The sequence below is a fragment of the Camelus bactrianus genome, chromosome 26 (genome assembly GCF_048773025.1).
Source record: "Camelus bactrianus isolate YW-2024 breed Bactrian camel chromosome 26, ASM4877302v1, whole genome shotgun sequence".
NCBI classification, from domain to species: Eukaryota; Metazoa; Chordata; class Mammalia; order Artiodactyla; family Camelidae; genus Camelus; species Camelus bactrianus.
The window spans coordinates 18717026-18736507 of NC_133564.1; the positions used below are offsets into that span (position 1 = coordinate 18717026).

The 19482-nt window shown below is 35.8% G+C and overlaps 1 long non-coding RNA gene across 1 annotated transcript in view; it reads right to left on the reverse strand.

Moving 5' to 3' along the window:
* Positions 1-401: 401 nt before the first annotated feature.
* Positions 402-19482, reverse strand: part of LOC123616384 (uncharacterized) — an 866081-nt gene continuing 847000 nt past the window's right edge. The window contains exons 8-9 of the long non-coding RNA XR_006724361.2: positions 11544-11719; positions 402-10221 (exon numbers count right to left, since the gene is read on the reverse strand). This is a non-coding gene — a long non-coding RNA (uncharacterized LOC123616384). The remainder of the gene's footprint in view (positions 10222-11543; positions 11720-19482) is intronic.

The following is a 19482-nucleotide window of genomic DNA, read 5'->3' on the forward strand; positions in this document are numbered from 1 at the left end:
ATGTGAAACTCCCTTCACAATGAAAATCAAGTCAACTTTACGGACATTATAAAAATGCAAAATTATCTACCAAAAGCAAGGAAATAGCTTTAAACTCCACTAACTGATGACACTGCATTACTTCAAAATAAAATAAATTTTTTAACATCTTATTTTACTTGCCTTTAAATAGCACGCTGGCATTTTCATCAAGAATTAAAAGACTATGGGTAGTCATGACACCCACTGCTCCAGATTTTATTTCTTTTTTAAAAATAAAGTGTGCATACAGTCTAATGTGAATTAGGAAAGAAATCTATTCACTCAGTAGTATTCCCACAGTTAAACATGTTTTATTTTTATATAGTGGTCTATAAATGTGGAAAAACTCAACTGCATAAATAACAACAACAAAGTCCAGATAAAGTGATATTATTTTTTTTACTGATATAATCAGTAAGTTTCAAAACCAAAATAAAATTTACAAGAGAGAACGGGGAAAGAGGGAGTCCCACGTACTGCTGGTGGGAGGGTAACTTTGTGTAAACTATCTAGAATATAATTTCTCAATACATATTAAATAATTTCAAAATGTTCACTCACTTTGTAACCACAGTTCCACTTCTAGGAAATAATTATAGATGGACAATTATGTCCATATAAAAATATTAATTACAGTGTTATATACGATAAAATTGGAAGTAATCTAAGTGTCCACTTACAGGTGCATGAACAAATACATTTTGATAGCAACATTAAATAGACTACCATGCAGCTATTAGAAACTTTTTAGAAAATACAGTAAGTGGCATGGGGATATAGTCATAATTTGTAAAACAGTATGATCACAACCTGTGGAAAGAAACTACAAAGACTGGCACTGATTTAAAATGGCAACCAGCTCGATCGGCTTTTGCCCCAGAGCTAAGTCTGGAGAATTGCCTTCTAAGTAACAAGGGAAGTTCCCAGTGTGCGTATCGGACTGTGAGAGGAAGTGAGAGCAGAGCTTCTGGGAGTGCTGGGCCTCCTCAGCAGGCAGCAAGGCAAACAGGAGGGAAAACGTGAAGGACAACTTCTTCAGAGATGAAATATGCTAGAGCCCTTTCCCTCAGAGAAAGTCCTCCTTAAACTAGAAACGACACGGACTCCCAGCACCCTGGCTGCCTGCTCTTTACCCAGGCACCTTGCAGCAAGAACTCCGAGATCACCGACACTCATTCAGACCGCTGCTGCCAAGGCCCTCATTCAGGGAAAGTCCTGCGCAGAAGCCAACCTATGCGGTTGCCAAGGAAACCTATTCCATTTATATATACTACACATTTTAATTGCTCCATAGTAAATGTGACTGAGCAGCCAGGAAACACCAGATGCTTGGGGAAAACCAGTAACGTGGAAGAGAAGCATCAAAACTGTAAAAGAAAGAAAAGAAATTTAAAAGACAATAGTACATATTCACCTAGACTATTTTTCTTTTTTATTTATTTATTTTTAAAGTATTCTTTATTTTATTATTTTTTAATGGAGATACTGGGGATTGAACCCAGGACCTCGTTCATGCTAAGCATGAGCTCTGCCACTGAGCTATTACCCTCCCCTCTTAAGCTATTTTTTCTTACCTTGGATTGAAACTGAATAGCTTGATCTAAAAGCAGACTTCATGTTCTGGGGAAAACAACAGCTTAGTGAATCCTTTTCTCTCAAAAGTTCTTGATTATTGCGATGACTATTTAATTCATTTCAAGCCCCCAAACTAGAGGCCAGCTTCCTGGGGCAATTAACTGAACTCAGGGTTTATGTCCAGGAGGAATTTTCAGTCTGGTGCCAAGTAATTGACAACTAAATCTTTTCCTGGTTTCAATCCAAATATTTACTCCTAACATGGTAAAACCTAAGGATTTACATAGCTTCCAGCTATTTCCATTGCTGAAGACTTGGGCCAGCTATAAATCTCCCATGGTAATCACTGACATTTATCTTTGTTGTTGTCACCTGGTATCTTCATCAATGTCAAAATAAGAGTCTTAAAAAATGAAGCTCTGCAGTTTTACTGGCCCAACCACAGAAGTTTTACTGGATAAACCCTATCTCTGCGTGACAGAGAACGGGCAGCAGAAGCATCTCTGACAGCTGTTGCATGACGGAGTAGGATAAAGGTCATTTCCTGCAAATGTTGGGGATTTTTAAGAATCCCACAGGCACTGGAGGAATAATTGGACTCAACAAGCAATCAATTATATTTGAAGCATGTGAAGTATATCTAAGACCAAAGGTCAAGATTTAATGTCCAAACTCACTCAATTGTTCAGATAGTCTGGAAATTAAAAGATTCAATTTCAGAGATGTTTATGTGGAGTAATCTGCATGGAGTTGAATATAAAATACAGGGTTTTTTCCCTGTCCTCTATTAAAAATCTTTGTAGACAAAGTAATATAAATTAGAAACTAAAAGATCCTCCCCCCATATTTGATGACTTATTATCCAAGTAATTAATATATTAAAGTTTTAAGTAGTTTTTTTTCTTAAGAAGGATCCTTTTTATTCAGAAACTAAAAAGAGTTTAATAATATATTGGCTTTAATTGATATCAGTAATTTTAAGAATCAAATTTAAAAAGTAATTAAAGTGATAACATGACAATTACTAGTTAGCATCCTACTAAGATATTTAGTTACAATTTAATTTTAAATCACTTGGTTTTCTTCTAGATTCATTTATTATTAAACACAATTTTGCTTAAGCTATCATACTAATTGTTAGACAAATCTGAAAATAAAAACCCTTGTGATTCCGTCCTTCAAGACAAAGTCCTTTACTGAGCGTGGTGGACTCCAGATTGTCCCTAAGTATCCACTGTTCTCTTTTTTTCTTTTTAAAATTGCAACTTCTTATTTTGAACTATGTTACCTACCAGAAGTTGCAAAATAATAGAGTTCCAGCATGTTTTAACCCAGCTTCACCCAGTGATCATATTTTATATAAATACAGTACGTGGTCAAAACCAGGACTCTGACATCGGTATACTACTCTTACCACAGACAGACTTTTTACAGATTTCAACAGCTGTTAAATGTACTCTTTTCTTTTTCTCTTTTGTTTTATGTGTATAGCTCTTTGAAATCTTATCACAAGTGTAAATTTGCTTGACCACCACACAGTCCGTATTACCATCAGGGTGCACAACTCATCCATCAGCACCAAGACACTCGTCTTTGTTGCTCCTTAATATTCATACCACCCTCCCCAACCCTACCTCTGGCAACAATTGATTAACTGCCCATCACTATAATTTTGCCAGTTTTAGACTGTTGTTATATAAACAAAATCATATCGCATGCAACATTTTGAGATTGGCTTTTCTTTAATTCGGCATAAAGCCCTTGAAATCCTTCTAAATCGTGTCAGTAGTTTGTTTCTTTGCATTTACTGCATCACAGCTTGTTTACCTGTTCACCAGTTGAAGGGCTTTTGGGTGGTTTCCAGTTTTTGTCTACTACAAATAAAGCAGCCATGAACGTCTGTGTGCATGTTCGCATGTGCCAGGCTTTCATGCCTCTAGGGTAAATACCAAGGAGAGCTGGGCTGTATCGTGTGTGTTGGTAGCTTCACAAGAAACCACCAAACTGCTTTCCAGAATAACTGCAATATTTTACATTTCCATAAACAATGTGTGAGAAATCCAGTTGCTCTGTATTCTTGTTAGCACTTGGTCATGTCAGCATTTAAAAATTTTAGCCATTTTAATAGATAAGCAATAGTATCCTATGTAGCTTTAATTTCCATTTCCCTAGTGGGTGATGATGGTGAACATCTTTCCTTCCATATGCTTATTTGCCAGCTGTATACCATCTTTTGTCTATTTTCTAATTCAGTTGATTTTTTATTGTTGAGATTAGAAAATTTTTTTATGTATTCTGGATAAAGATTTTCTCAGATACGTGATTTAAAAATATTTTTGCTAGCTAATGCCTAGATTTTCATCTTCTTAACAGGGTTGTAAGTTTTTAAGTTTGATGGTCTATATTACCAGTTTTTGTGTTTTATTAGTTTCCTGTGTTTTCTTCTAGAAGTTTTATAGTTTTCCATGTTACACATAGATCTATCATCTATTTTGAGTTAACTTCTATATGTGATGTGAGTCTTGTTCTTGGAAATTGGTGGGAGAAGTGGCCAAATTTCAGGAGGAAGGATACTGGTGAGCAAAAAATTATGACAGTGCATAGAGAAGAAGTTCAAGATAGTGGCAGTGGAATAAAGGAGACTGGATGGTGGTCAAAACAGTAGGGTCATGTGAAGAATTGAACATGTCAGAAGATAGAAGGGAAAGAGAAATGAAGAGAAAGATTCAGAGAGTGTTCTGAGAGAAAATGGAATTTTTAAGAGTATGTTCAAAGCACTGAAAAGCTTTCTAATTCTTAGACCTGCCTGCAGTTGGACTGGGCTGTCTTGGTTGAGGCTGCATACAGATATCCCCTTATATGTTATCTGTCATACTTAAAAGATAGCATTCTGGAGATAAAGCCTCTTGTTTGCTCAAGAGAGTTATACCACTGCTGAAATTCCAAGTCTGTTGAGGAAGTTTATTATAACCTCAAAACAATACAGGGAGGGGCACTAATTTTGACCACAAGGCACATTTTGCTGCTTCTGAAATTCCTTTGTGTGGCTTTTTGTTCAAGTGATCCTAACCAAAAAGTAAGAAAAGGATAACATTTTTGAATGTGCTCCGAAGGTACTTAACAGCACAGGAAAGGTATATAAAAGCTTATAAAAATATCGACAGTTCTTAAAGATCAGACTCAAAGGCAATTCTATTTATATTCAAACAATTCTATTTATAATCTGGGGAGAAATGCAGTAACTAGAATTTCCTGAGTCACATATTCTCAAAAATAATTGATCTGGTATGAGTCCAATTCTTGTTGTGAGAGACAGTCAAGTGTAGAGACTTTGATCAGGTGTCACTTGAAAGTTAATTATCCACATATCTGAAATAGATGCATTTTAATGGAGAGGCCATGAAGAAGTCACATTTAAGAGGCAGCAAGATAAAGCACTACTGTAAAATCTTGGTAAATTGTTAAAATAACAACAAATGGAGAAATGAAATAAATATTTGAATTTTAAGACCTATTTTCCCAAGAACCATTAGCAGCATTACAAGTATAAGTGAGAACTGATTGATTTATATGGGAAATGGCAGAAAACGATTTCTACTTTCACTCTACTTTCCCGATAGGTTTATGATAAGTGTTAGCATTTCTATGAAGAATTGCTTAATCCAGTAGGCTTTCTATTGGCATCCCATGTCAAACAGGAGCACCACTGTATCACAGTGATTTTACCAGCGTTCGCTGGCTCCTAGAAACCAAAACCAGTAGATGTTACTAAAATTTATACATGCACACAGTCACACAGAGAGCTTGTTAAAGATCAACTATTTATCTTCCTACCTGTGTTTTTCAGGGAAAGAAAGGAAAAAAGGATGCACTCATGAACTAGAAGCTATTTTTTATCAGGAAAAGAATAGATAATTTTCAACCTGAATATTTCCAATAAATGCCTTACTGAAAATTATTTTTTAACTTTATTTATGTACTTATTTTACAATATCATTTTTTTAAACTGAAGTATGGTCGATGTACAATATTATATGTTACAGGTATACGATACAGTGATTCACAGTTTTTAAAGTTTACGGTATAGTTTTAAAATACGGGCTATATTCCCCACAGTGTACAATACATCCTTGTAGCTTTTTTGTACCTGATAGTTTGTACCTCTTAATCCTCCGCCTCCATCTTGCCCCTCTCCCTTCCTTCTCCCCACTGGTAACCCCTAGTTCCTTCTCTACATCTGTGAGTCTGTTTCTTTTCTGTTATAGTCATTAGTTTGTTGTATTTTTTTAGATTCCGCATGTAAGTGATACCTTACAGCATTTGTCTTTCTCTGACACGTTGCACTTAGCTTAATGCCCTCCAAGTCCATCCATGCTGTACACCAGAGACTAATACAACATTTTAAATCAACTGTACTTCACACTCAAAAAGCAAACAAACAACCCATTTAACACACAGGCAAAAGAACCGAACATTTTTCCAAAAAGAGGAAATGCAGATGACCAACAGGAACATGAAAAGCTGCTCAACATCACTAATATCAGGGAAATGCAAATCAAAACCACAGTGAGACACCATCTCACACCTGTCAGATGGCCCCATCGTCAGAAATAACACAAATAACAAATGTTGGCAAGAAATGTGCTCAGCATTTAGATGAAAATGTCCTACAGCTACAGTGTTATTCAACAGAATATACAAGGGTAGAGCTCAGAAATCCGGACATTAGGTTCAAGGTTCCTCTATTTGTTGACCTTAGTTTTTCTAATATAATTGAGATTCTGTCTTGACTACACAAATGACTAAAGGAAAAGTTATAAAATTAACATAAACATTTGAACATTTTTTTTGCTCCCTTGGAAAAGATCTCCAGTTTGATTCTAAATCAACAGCCAGTTTGAGAGGCTAACTGATTTAAGGCAGGTGTATCATTACTTTCCCACATGGTTTGTTCAAATCGGTAAAAAATATGCAAGAGTCTGAATGTTCTTTGCAACAGTAGCTTCAGTTTTCATCAGCCAAGATCCAATTTGTGTCAGAGGGTAAAACTCGCCTCATTAGACCCGTTCAGCAAAGCCATTAGACAACTCTCAATGCTCTTGCTCTTTCACACCGAGGACACTAAACTTTTACAGAGACAGACTGTTTGAAGCCTTCCTAATTATTTTCATTATTATCCAAGAAGGACTACCAAGGCTCAGCCTCTATTGTAATTCTCAGAGTTCTCTGCGCCGATTATACGGCAATCTAAAACGCCTTCCTCTAGGTTTATGGCCTGATTATTATTTAGAATCTCTCTAGCGGTGAACTTGAAGATCATGCAAATGTGTTCTTCGGGAAAGTCACTGTGTACTGAGGAATCTGTTTTGTAGGAAGCCAGCTCAAATTTATCACCAGTCATGTAAATTTTTTATCAATGCTTTTCCATAAAGCAGGCCTATTGTTATACTAGTTCCACTTTTGCTCTGACAGGAAGCTGACCAGGAATGCTATTATTAAGCCACAAATGCCTATTTTAAAACATGTTGCCTTCTGTTATACTGTATTGTATCGTTAATTCATATAGTATTTCTTTTGGTTTTAGTATCTTCTCTGTCATCACCAAAACTGAAATAACTCTGGAAATATAAAGGATATAGCATATATCTAAAGTTAAGAATCAGAATAAACCTACAACAACTTGTGTAAATCCGTACAGATTTAACTGGGCGGGGGTGGCCATGTACATTCTCTGTATGAGGTGTTCACAGGGCTGGACAGCAGCAGTACTTGTCAAGACGGTCACAGTTCCCAGCATAGTGAGATTAGCTACAACTGTAGACATGCACTCAATAGTCCAATACTTATTAAACACATTTTTTAGATCCTAAGATATACTGATGGCCCAATGTTACTGTGTACTTGTAAAGACTACTGCCCCGTGGGGACAAAGGTAAGCACATAATTCCAATTAGTGAGGTGAGCTTTAGGGTGCTCCCAGCACACCTTACCCGGGTCTGTATTTCAGGGAAGGTGTTGAAAATCAAGTGATGCTTAAGTGAAAGCTAACCAGGCACGAGGTCCTGTAAGAGAGAGGGTGCTCCAGCGAGAAGGGGCTGCAGGCCAGGATGCTGCCGCGTAGATTGAAAGTCCTGTCATATCGGACTTAATAAGGAGCTTGGCCTTCATCCTGATGCTGAGATTTATCACTGAAGGAGAATGATATGATCACATTTCAGTTGAGAAAGATCATCGTGGCTCAAGTATAAAGAAAATTTTAGAGAGAATAATTGAATTAGACGAGTTCAGGTTAAAAAAATGCTACTGTCTTACACCAACGGAGGAGAAAAAAATCACATTAAAATACATTTATATCTCAACTTATTCTGTTATGACTATTGTTTTTAAGTAGAGTGTACAGGTGTTACTTTTTAAATACTCTGTGATTCTGAGGAGCTATTGTATTATTTATAACAATATCTTATTTATCTCTGAAGTACACATTCTTTGCTGTCATCTTAAATTCCCAGGTTGTTTGACCTGATAAAACATTTATCTTTATCTTCCAAAACATGACTAAATACTATCCCAGAATCACAATATATTTCATATTTGTGCAAACATATTTTAGTGCTGAAAAATAAATAAAAATAAAGGCTTAGACATTTGATTTTGCTGATATTAAAAATGATAAAACAAAAGGAAAAGTGTTAAACAGAGTCCAAGAAAATGTAAAATGTGTATTGTGAAAAGAGACATGTCTGAAAAATGGATTGTTTAAGGGAAATATAGGTATAAGAGGCATGCAAGAGAAATGTAAGACAGGGGATTAAATAAAAATAGAAATGATTTTAACTACTGCCCACTCACAATGATACCATCATTTACATCATATTATATATATACACGCATATATATAAATGATGAGATTATTACTCCAGAAAGCAATATAACCTAGTAGAAAATGCATTCAGTTAGAAAAGGGAAAATGAAGTTCTAATCCTGATTTTAATACTTTAGGCAAGACATATGACCTCTTTGGGCATCAATTTCCGTATCTGTAAAATGATGAAACATACCTTACTATGTATCTCATTTGTAAATGTGTAAAAATGAAGTAACAGTTTTGAACGTGCTTTTGAGAAAAAATGTGCAGAAGATTTTATGATTCATTGTGGGGAGTGACCTTTTTTCTTTAGGAGTCACAGAATGCAGGGGGAACAAGATTCATTCTAACTGGAAAAAAAATTACTGGAATGGTAGGTTTTTAAGATTATAAAAATAACCAATTTTTTATGAATATTATATATGAACCCATGAACTTCTACAGAATACAGGAATCCATAAAGTTATATATTTTAAAGTTTCTCAATCAAAATAACTCCCTTAATATTTCTTAGGCGTTTCCTGTACACATATGCTTCACACATGCTCCCTATTTTTCAAAGTCAATGTTTTCATTATATACACTAACATTGTTATTGTAACAATTTTCTAGGTCTGTCAATAAAATTTGGACTCACACATCGATAACACATTCTTACAATAAAATTGCAATTCTCACTAGTAATTCCAGCTTTTTTGAATATACAAATCATCAAACTTTATTACATTATTGCTGTAATACCTACACATCTTGAGGCCATTTAGGCCCCAAAAAGATTAGACTTAATATTCCAAGAGCCAGATGTAAATAAATTGTAATTACTAATCCAAGTGGAAGACTCAGATAACTTCTCGAATTTAAATATGCAGATAATTCCCCTCCATACTGTACTCACCCTCCTGCTACTGAAGGTTTCCTTGGGTTGCTGTTAAAAGCAGGGTTTACAGTGTTGTGCTTAAATTCCTGTTTCTCCTCCTGTCTCTTTCTGTCACATGCCCAAGATTTTACCCAGTACGACTTTCACTTAGGCTGTTAAGTACAAGTGCTTCTGTAAAGCTTACACAAGATCTGGTCGTCAGTCCTACTCCAAGAATATTTCTGTCTAAGCTGTGATTAGGCAGAAAGAAAGAAGTGGAGGTTTTGGTGGAAAGCAGAGATGAATTTGGAGCACAGAGGCATTTTTCAGAGAAGAAAGGCCTGGTAGGTTTAGTAACCAAAGGAAAACATGACGCATGGATGTCAGGGAAGAAAAAAAAGTGACACCAGGGAGTAAACAAACATGGGAAAAGGTAGAGGAGTGAAATAAAACACAGCAATTCTTATCGTTTAAATAATTACGTCCAGAGTCCACCTCACTGTACTCTGTGTAACAAGTCGCTGTAGGAGGGTGCCCCGTTTGTGAGATCAGTGCTCCCTCTGGGTGGCACCACCACCTTGCCTGGCTCATGGCCTGAAAAACAGGAAGAATCCTGAAATCTACTGCACTTAGGGAGACAGCTGTAGCGTGACCTCAGATGTACACATCTTCCAAGCCCAGAACCTAGAGGAGGTTCTCAGACACTTACCGCCTTCGCTCCCACACCTGTGCAGTTATCTTGTTCTGTCAGTACTGTTACCAGGTAGACGCAGGGAGTCAGATCAGCACTGACCTTCCCCCAGGAAGGTAGGTGGATGTGATATAAAAACAGATGTGGCTGTCAGAGGGGACCACGTGTCTTTTTCTAGCTTGACAGTTTGTCTCTCATTACAGCCTTGCAGAACTATGAAAAAATCAAATTTGTTGAAGGGTCGTGATAGGAAAAGAGAATTACATGATCGGAGAGAAAAGCACTTAAAGAATTCTACATGGGTGCAGCATCCCCAGGCTCCGCGCCGTAGGTGAGTTGGTCACAGGCTGAAACCTTAGCCCTCAGAGTGACTATACAGGGGCTGGGGTAGCCCGAGACCCCAGGTCGTTGTCACAGGCTGTAAGCACCTCCCTTTATCCTAGGGTGTCCTGTTAAAATGGTCACTTTCTGGGAGGGTCACAGCACCAACAAAAGACATTTTGTTTCTTTTGTTTTTCCACATTGCTTGTTAAAAAAAAAGACAAGAAAAAACTGATTACATAAGTTACAGTGCATCCACCGCATACCAGAGCACGAGCTGGGCTGAAAGCTCTCTGTGTAGGGATGCAGAAAACATGCCAAGATCTATTTTTCGGTAACTAAAGTGTACGTGCATACAGTGATGCCATGTCTGTAAAAATAAGCAAGCACATAAAACACCAAAAGCTAATTTATAAAATACAATACACACAATTGTACACAATATGACTTTTGCCAAATTTCATGCATTAATACTTTTCCATAGTTGTCCAGCAAATACACTTAGTTCCTATCATCAGTCCTCTGCCTTCAGGAGGGCGTTTTTCTAACATTGCCTCAGGTTCTCCAGCCTCCGTGAAGACAGGGACAATCTCCTTCCTACCAACCCCTCCCTCGAGTAGGTGTCACTAGGTCTGAGTTACCAGGTGAGGAACGCCCCCACCCCCACCGTGGTAGAGGTGGGGGAAGGCTTCCAGTAGGTAATTGTGTGGGTACTTTAAGTCCTTCATATCCCTCCAAATATCTGTGGTGTGGGGAGATGGTTCTGACACTCCTCATTTCACAGACACCTCTAAGTTCTAAGGATCACCTAGAAAAGGTATTGTCATAGATTGATCACTGACTTGAGACCCCAGATAAGATAAAAGTAACAGAAAATAAGACACAGTGTTCTTGGCAAGCCATCCATCTGTGATTCAGAAATCACTAACTTAAACTGAAGTGATCAAGCTCCTTTTACAGGAAATAGCCCATTTCCTGTGGGATAGGGTTGTGTTTCTGATGTAGCATCGTGTATTGTAAGTGAAAAAAGTGACAATAAACCTCCCTTGCCATCAATTCCCTTTAAAGAACAATAGTTACATCTCCAAATTACTGACACAAAGTCACACTAAATACATCCGCTCTCTAGAACTTCGACGTGATACTGTGAAAAGCAGTTGGCTGCCCTTAGAAGAATGAAGGAAATAAAGAGTTATAATCAGGACACGACTTACACTGTAACAGTGCATGAAGCAGGTGGAGTACAAATCTTAGCGTTTTTGTTTTTCCGGTTCTTGGAAGCCCGTCTGAACTGACCCAGTGCAGAAGTTGTCCTGAGTTGAACATTATAATCCATCTCCTCTTCAGATATCTTCCTGCGCAAACTGAAACTCCGCTCATCAGATACATGCTGCCAATCGTGGAAAGTGAAAATTGGAAACTTGTAAGTGCTCCCTAGTATTAACATGCCTGAACAATCATATTTAATCGGTCCTCAGATCTATTATTTGTTCTTTCTACCAAAAAGAAAGTTCTATTGTAACTGTTTCAGTTATGAACCTGCTTCTACTCAAAGTCCTATTATTCTGAGAAAACGCTTGAAAATGGCAGAATTTGTGGTGAAATAGGGAGGCCTTGAATAATATGGTCTAAGTTTTCTTTTTAAATAGTATAACATACGTTAAAACTTGTCCTAAGAGACATTGGAAGATCAATCAGATATCATTTTATTTTAAAGACTGTATGTAGCTTTCCCACCGTGCCAGTGTATTTCTGGTAAAATAAGATTTTCATGAAAGACATTAAAAATCATGTTGCATTTGAATAGTGATATTGTTTCAGTCTTTCATCAGGCTAGGTCATTTTAGAAATTTTAATATTCATATAGAATATTTTGTATCAAAAATGCCTACATTTCTTTCACTTCCAGAAATGAACTACTTTTCCATGCAAGTGAGGTTTCTCAAGCCAGCTAAGGTAATCACCCGTCTTCTTTTATTCTTCAAGACCACTGTGGTCCCCTGGAAGTCCGACATAGTTACAGAAGGAGCCATAAAATACCTTATTAAAGGATTTAATCTCACCATCATTAATATGTAAATATGTATTTCCCTTGGGTTTAGAAATTAACCTATTAAGCTTTTCCTAATACAGATAAAGGCAATCTGGAGAGATTGGAAAGAAACGCAAAGGCACAATCAATTTGTTAATAGAGTTCTCAGGACAGATTCAGGGAGAAAAGCAGCTACAGTTAAACTGTCCTCTGATGCAAGGCAGCATGAGGACATTTGTGCCTGGGGGCAGAAGTAAGGAAATGGAAAATCTGTAATACTTTTGCTCCTGATTTAACCTAAATATATGCTTTATTAAAGTGTCTTTCTAAAACATTCACATTTCCTATAATAATAATTTACATTTTTATTCTTTTTTAGGTTACAAAGCAATTTTACATATATTACATCACTGAACTCTTACGGTATTGTTTGCTAGAACAAGTTTTGGCTATTTAATCGTGAGGAAATGGAGTTTAAGTGACCTGTTATAGTTACATACGTATTAAGTTGAAGAACAGGGTCACACACCCTGCTTTTTGTTTTACTGAGTAACTTAGGTATCGTGCTATTGTTTCAGGAAAAAAATTGTTTTATGAGCCCATAAAAAAAGTTTTGATACTCTTTGCTACATAAAGCTTCATGAGTATGGGCATGTATCAAGTTTTCTTTCAGTGTAGAACAAAATACATTTAGAAAAGAATAATGTAATTCACATTCCCAAAGGCAACATTTAGTAAGTATCTAAAAGAAATCAGATATCCTATTAAAGTTAACATATACATACAGATAGCACACATTTTAAGATATGTAAGTAGAGAACTGAAAACCTTTTCTTCGTTTGTCTCTTGCTGCAACCAAAGAACCCTAGTCAGAAAACTGCTTCTCCAGAGAAGATGGTCTAGCATTGTTTCCTTTTGTTTTCCTGTCTTTTTTTTTTTTTAACACAAATCATTTCTTCTTATTTATGTTAGTTTCAACCTTTCTCTTATCACTTAGCCACACCTACAGACAAGTACGCTTTCACGTACACATGCACACACGGACACACACTTTTTACTCCACAGTCAGCACAGAAAGAGCCACTTTACTCATTTTAATGGTTGTGAGCATGTAAAATAATTGATTTGACCAGATGGACATTCAAGTTATTTCCAAATGAATCTTCTTGTGCAGACATCATTTGGATGGTGTGTGAGTATGTGCATTGGACAATTTCCTAGAAGAGGAATTATGAAGCAAAAGGAATTAAGCATTTTCAATTTTGAGAAATATTGCCAATGCACTCTATAGTGCTCATATAAATCTGTATTTCCACTAGCAATGCTTGAGAGTGAATGTTTTCCTTACACCCCCACCAATATATTGTGCCATTAAGTTTTTTAAAGTATACTAATACGTTAGTTACAATGTCATATTTTTTTTAATTTGTATAACTGAGGTTGAGATTTGCCCCCAAGCATCTGGTTTTCCCAGTTGTTAATTGGACCACTGGCCTTTGTCCATTTGATTCATGTGATGCCGGACATGTTAAGCATAGGAACTCCTTAACTGTTAAAAGAATTATTCGTATTTTCCAAGTTCTAATTTACCTTTTATTTTGTTTGTAGAGTTACCTGATACATAGATTTTTTATTTTTATATTTTTTATAGTTTATATTTTATATATCTTTGAACTTGTCACTTAAAAAAGCCTTCTCCAACACTGTGAAACTTCTTTCACAATTTCTTTTAGTTTAATGCTTTGTATTTAACATCTGTAATTTATTTTGGTATAAAGTGTGAAGAATGCATCTCACTTTATTTTTTTTTCCATGTGGTTATTTATTATAATCCACCTTATAAAATCAACCAGTTTCCATCACTGACCTGAAGTGCCACCATCATTGTATAATAAATTCCCACATATTAACAACATTTTACTAACAAAACTACATCATAAACCCTCTCTCTCTTCCTTTCTTTCTGCCTATTATGAATCTAATATTCTGTACTGCTCTTTAAAAAATACCCTTTACATAAAAATAATTGTATTTATTTAGGTATGCATGTTTGTTCTTAGTTATGGTGTTTATACCATGTAAGATTTTGGGATCAAAATATATTATATTGTTTTGGGATTTAATTCACCAAAATATAATTATATTCCTTCTGCCTACTTCCCCAAAATGTTAAGATAGTTTAAAACATACATGAAACAATATATACCTCATGAATAAAAATAAGAAAATCCCTTTTTAAATAGAAGATAAACAAAAGTTTATTATTTTAGATTTAGTTATTGTAGCTTAATATCTTATTTTACTTTAAGCTTCTAACAGCTAAAGCAAAGAAGGAAATATGTTGAAATATGTTAAGTATTATTTTATGAGAAAGGAAGTTTTTCTCCCTAGCAATTAATTCTAAGTAGAATATGGGAGCCATACAAGGGATGACAAATAGCATAAATAAGCTAACCAAACTTTTCCAAAAATATAAATTGTTCAAAAATATTTCCAAATGGATTTTTTTAATGTTTCTCTTACACATAATTTGAAGAATCAACATTGAAGATGCACCAGTGAGCATATTTCTTCAGGCAGTGAGGTAGCATCATCTAGCTATGTCACTTACTGACCATAGAGAAATATCCCCTTTCGACCTTCTTCTTCCAGGAAAAGTGTGACTGTCTGTTAAATTTGAAATTGTGATAAAGTTCAAGGGGTCTAAAATGTTTGTTGATGATTTAAGATGTGAAAGCATCACATGCTCTTCCCCAGCTGAGTAATTTTATTTCTGCAGAGTGGGCTACGGACCTGCCTTCCGTACTTTCTCAAAGATTAACTGAATTTTCTTGCACAATATTTATTTATATTCTGGTTACCAGAATATAAAAGAAACTATTTCGTCTAACAAAATTGTCTAACAACTTTTGGAGAGAGTTTGCCATTAGCTATCTTTTACTGGCAGATATAAGATTGTACCTAGGGTGGCACTGTATCTTGAACTGTACTTTGTAAGTTGATTAATGTTAAATATAAAATCTATCATCAGGCAGATGAATGAAGTGTGCTGTTGGAAAACTCAGTATCTCCTATTTAAGTTTTAAAGGTTATCTGAGAAATTCAACATTTTACTTTTTTGAGTGGCTGATACTGAAATGCAGAGGCATTGGAAAACAGGTCTAATTGTTTCTCAGGCTGTTTTGGATTCTAAATGATATATCCATGTCTTTGACATAAGAAAAGACACTTCGTTTTCATTTCTAGTAGAAAGTGACAGCTTCCAAGTCATCCAATAGTTACCTTAAAGGATCCAACTGTAGCTAAGATGTAAGAGAAGTAGGTTACATCCCTTTGATGACCATGGTTTTGAATTAGAATTTGATTTGTCAGAGTATTTCCTTGCGCTTAGTTTAACTGCCCAACCAGGACGTGGAAGGTGTAAAGCATCTGTCCTCTTGCATCTTTACTCAGATGGTACAGTGTTCTAGTAGATGATTTCTGTCTGTGGACTCAAAGCCTCATCATTAAATAATATATGTTAAAAAAAAGTTTTATATATGCTCTTGGTGACATGAAACTGTATATATGAATGATTTATAAGCAAATATCTGCACAGAAATCTACTTGTTCTTTTTATAAGATATGAATGATAAATAGATTTAATCTAGAAACTTACTACGAGAAACATCCAACAGTAATCTTTTGAAGGGATATTCTGCAGACTAATGACTTTGTGATTTTTGACAATTGATTTCTTTGCCCTCTTAAAAAAAAAACTGTATCTACATTCCTCTCTAAGGGAATTCTATCTGTGTAGTTACACCAAAGAAAGAACATTTGGTAAAGTTTGGAGGGCTTTTTTAGAATAGACCCCAACATACTCTTGCAGAGAAGATACCCTGGGAGACAAGTTAGTAAAAATGAAATAGTTGAAGTCCAAGGACTTCATGTGAATTTCTAGGTCAAATCAAAGTATACCAATAATTCTCAATATAGAATAAAGGAGAGGAGTGGGATTTATATATAAATAAAATAATCAGATTTTAAAATTCCAATTTAGTTATCTAAACAGACAGCCTGTTATCGATTGTATTCAGCTAATGAAAATGTGTAATTGTATCCTCAACGTAATTAGGCTCTATAATTTACTTAAATGATGTACTTTTAATCAAGATTTCAATTTCACTTGATGTTCGTCAAATAATGTGGAAAGTAAAATGGAAAATTAGAACATTTATTCCACAAGGAGCAATACATGAGACACTAAATAAAAGATTTGAAATGCCCTTTTATATAATTAATTATTTTGAATGAAACAAACTCCAAATGTTAGAGACATATAAATGGAGATGCAGAAAAAATGTTTTTGTTTCTATTGTTTATTATTACAGAGAAGAAGAGATTTTAAACCAAAAGGAATGAAAGCAAATTATTTTATAAAAATAGAGACTACTAAGGAGTAATTGGAAATGGCACTGCTTATCCATGAGAATTATTCGGTGGGGCTTTCAGTCTGCGGTGGGAAAGCAGGAGATTGGCAGGGTGTGGGTGGGTGGGGTGACTGGCATCTACAATTCCAGGGTTTATTCCAGTGCAGGAGTCTCACCTTAACAGTGCATACTATAGGACAGCATTGATTTAAAGTTCCTTTAGCTCAGATCCATGTCAAGGTGGGTAATTCTTAGTACAGAAGAACCTCACTGGGTAGCATTTTCTTAGACAATAACCACGGAGTAGTTTACTTGTTTCTTGGCCACAGGGCCTCTCAACTCTGTAAAGGTGTGGCTAGGGGTCACTGGTTGTTTCTAAGCTAGTTAATTGCTTCTATTCCATTTCCCAGTTAAATCTGATCTTTCTTTGGGATCAAATAAGTGAGCCATTGGTAGTAAATGAAAATACTGACCAGAGGGTAGATGGATAGCCAGTGAAGAGAAGAGGTTATTTGGAAGAAACAGAAAGAAAATACAAAAATAGTGAATATCTCTAAAAAGTGAATTATACTTTATGAAAAAGCTACTTCTTAAAATCTGCAACTGTCTAAAATAAGAGAGATGCCTTTCTGTGTGACTTTGAGATAGCGATCTTTCTGATAAATCACCACCTGCTTTATGTGTCCCTAAGAATGTGATCTTGGTAATCAGATGTGGCAGCAGGGCTATCTAAATGGGAAATATTTTCACAATTAATAATTTATAAAATTAATTATTATATTTTAATGGCTTTTTGAGTGAAGTCCTTGTATCTTAAGTGGGATATATATATATATATATATATATATATATATATATATATATATATATAGTGTATAAGGATATGTATATAATGATTTTCTATGTTGTTCAAAAACCATTTGGTATGGAATGTCTAGTCACTGTCCAGATTTTCTGAAGCATTAAATTATAGCCAATCACTTAAAGCCACTAGTTGGCAATTACCAACCTTTTAAGTTAAGTTTAGAGTTTTTCTTCATATGCTGGAAGTTCTCAGAACAACAAAGGTTTTCATCTGGATCCAGAAGAATTATGGAGGCCCTCACATTAAACAGGTAGATGCCAGAATTTCAAAAATCACGTGTGAACAGTCAAGTGCTTTTCTCAGTTGGCTGTGTAAATTAGCCACAGGCTAAACAGTCCTGTCTTTTTATGTCATGAACATATGCTTTGTTTTCTAAACTGGACTCTTGAGAGTGAAAGGAAGAAAGGAAGCACTGCTAGTAAGTACATCAGGGCACAAACATTGTAAGGGCTTATCTCGGGCTAACTAGGACGTATGGCGTCCTTCCTTACCAAGGAACTGCTAATTGCCTGCTTCTACTGAGAACTTAAATATTGGCTTCAATATTTATATTGATCAAAAAAGCAGGAAATTTACTAAATGTCAGTTTCTCTGGATGAAATGTAAACACATCCTTTAGAAGCATGCTTCATCCTCCACATCGTGTGTCTTACCTCTGCAGTGATGTGTTCTGACTCATGACCAACAGGAGAGGAACTTTCAGATTAGAAGAGAGATGAGTCTGGCCCATGGCTATTAATAGCCAAGGAAACTAAAAGCATTTTTATGAACCAGTAAGAAAAAGCAAATTTTAGTCATGTAGGAAAAATGAAGTTAGCCATATGACCTTTTAAAAAATCTTTCTTAAATGTAATTTTGTCTTGTAATTCCAATGTGTATATATGTTTAATCCAATTTACCTTTTAATTAATAAACAGCTATTTTATATAGGTAGAATGCTTTGAATTGTAATAAACTATGGCTATAAAGGAGGCTTTCTCAGAATACTGATCTCATCGTCCATTGAGTAGATACATCATTTAATGAAAACTAAGCAAAACTGTAGCTATAAGCCCAAGCCCAGTCCTCCAATATTTTGTAGAATTTGTCCAAAAAATTAAACTCGTGTAATTCCCTTTAGGACATACAGCTCCTCAAATGGATAGAGTTAGGCTGATACCTTCTCTTCTAGGTGCTGCAGTACCATAGACACCCTGTGGTTTCTTTATCCAAATCCCATTAGTCTTCAGGTCTAAAACTCTAATTCATTTTGGGACTTGGACTTTGTTGTTCTAAATTTATACAAATGCTAAGCATTTAAGGAGAGGGAAAAAAAGAGACTTCATATGGATTTAGGTCCTCTGAGCTTCTGGTACCTCCATCTCATCACTGCCACCTCCATTTCATAATCCCATGATAGGAGAGAGATTTCGTCTAATTACACCCAGTGACCCACATGTTGCCTTTGTCCTACTTTTTATGGCCTCATTACCCTGCCCCTCTCCTCTAAATCCAATCCAGTGGACCTCCACACTCTGTTGTCCAACTCAACCTTTTTTTTGTCATTGCTCCGCTCTTTGCACTGTAGATCCAACTGGACAACCCATTTGAGGCAGTGCTCTCCAGAGTTGTTTTGCTGAGCCCAAGTCCCATCCTTGCACATCCTAACTCCGGTTGGTTTCAGAACTTTTTGAGTCATTCATATGGCATTCCTGCATTTTCTACCTTTACCAATGACATGGGGATGACTCACAGAATCAAATTCAAGCTTATGTGATTCTAAAGCTCTTCCTGTAGTAACATTTGTAAAGAACTGTGGCCAACTGAAGGCTTACAGCCACATGGCCTCAGACTCCATTTCACTC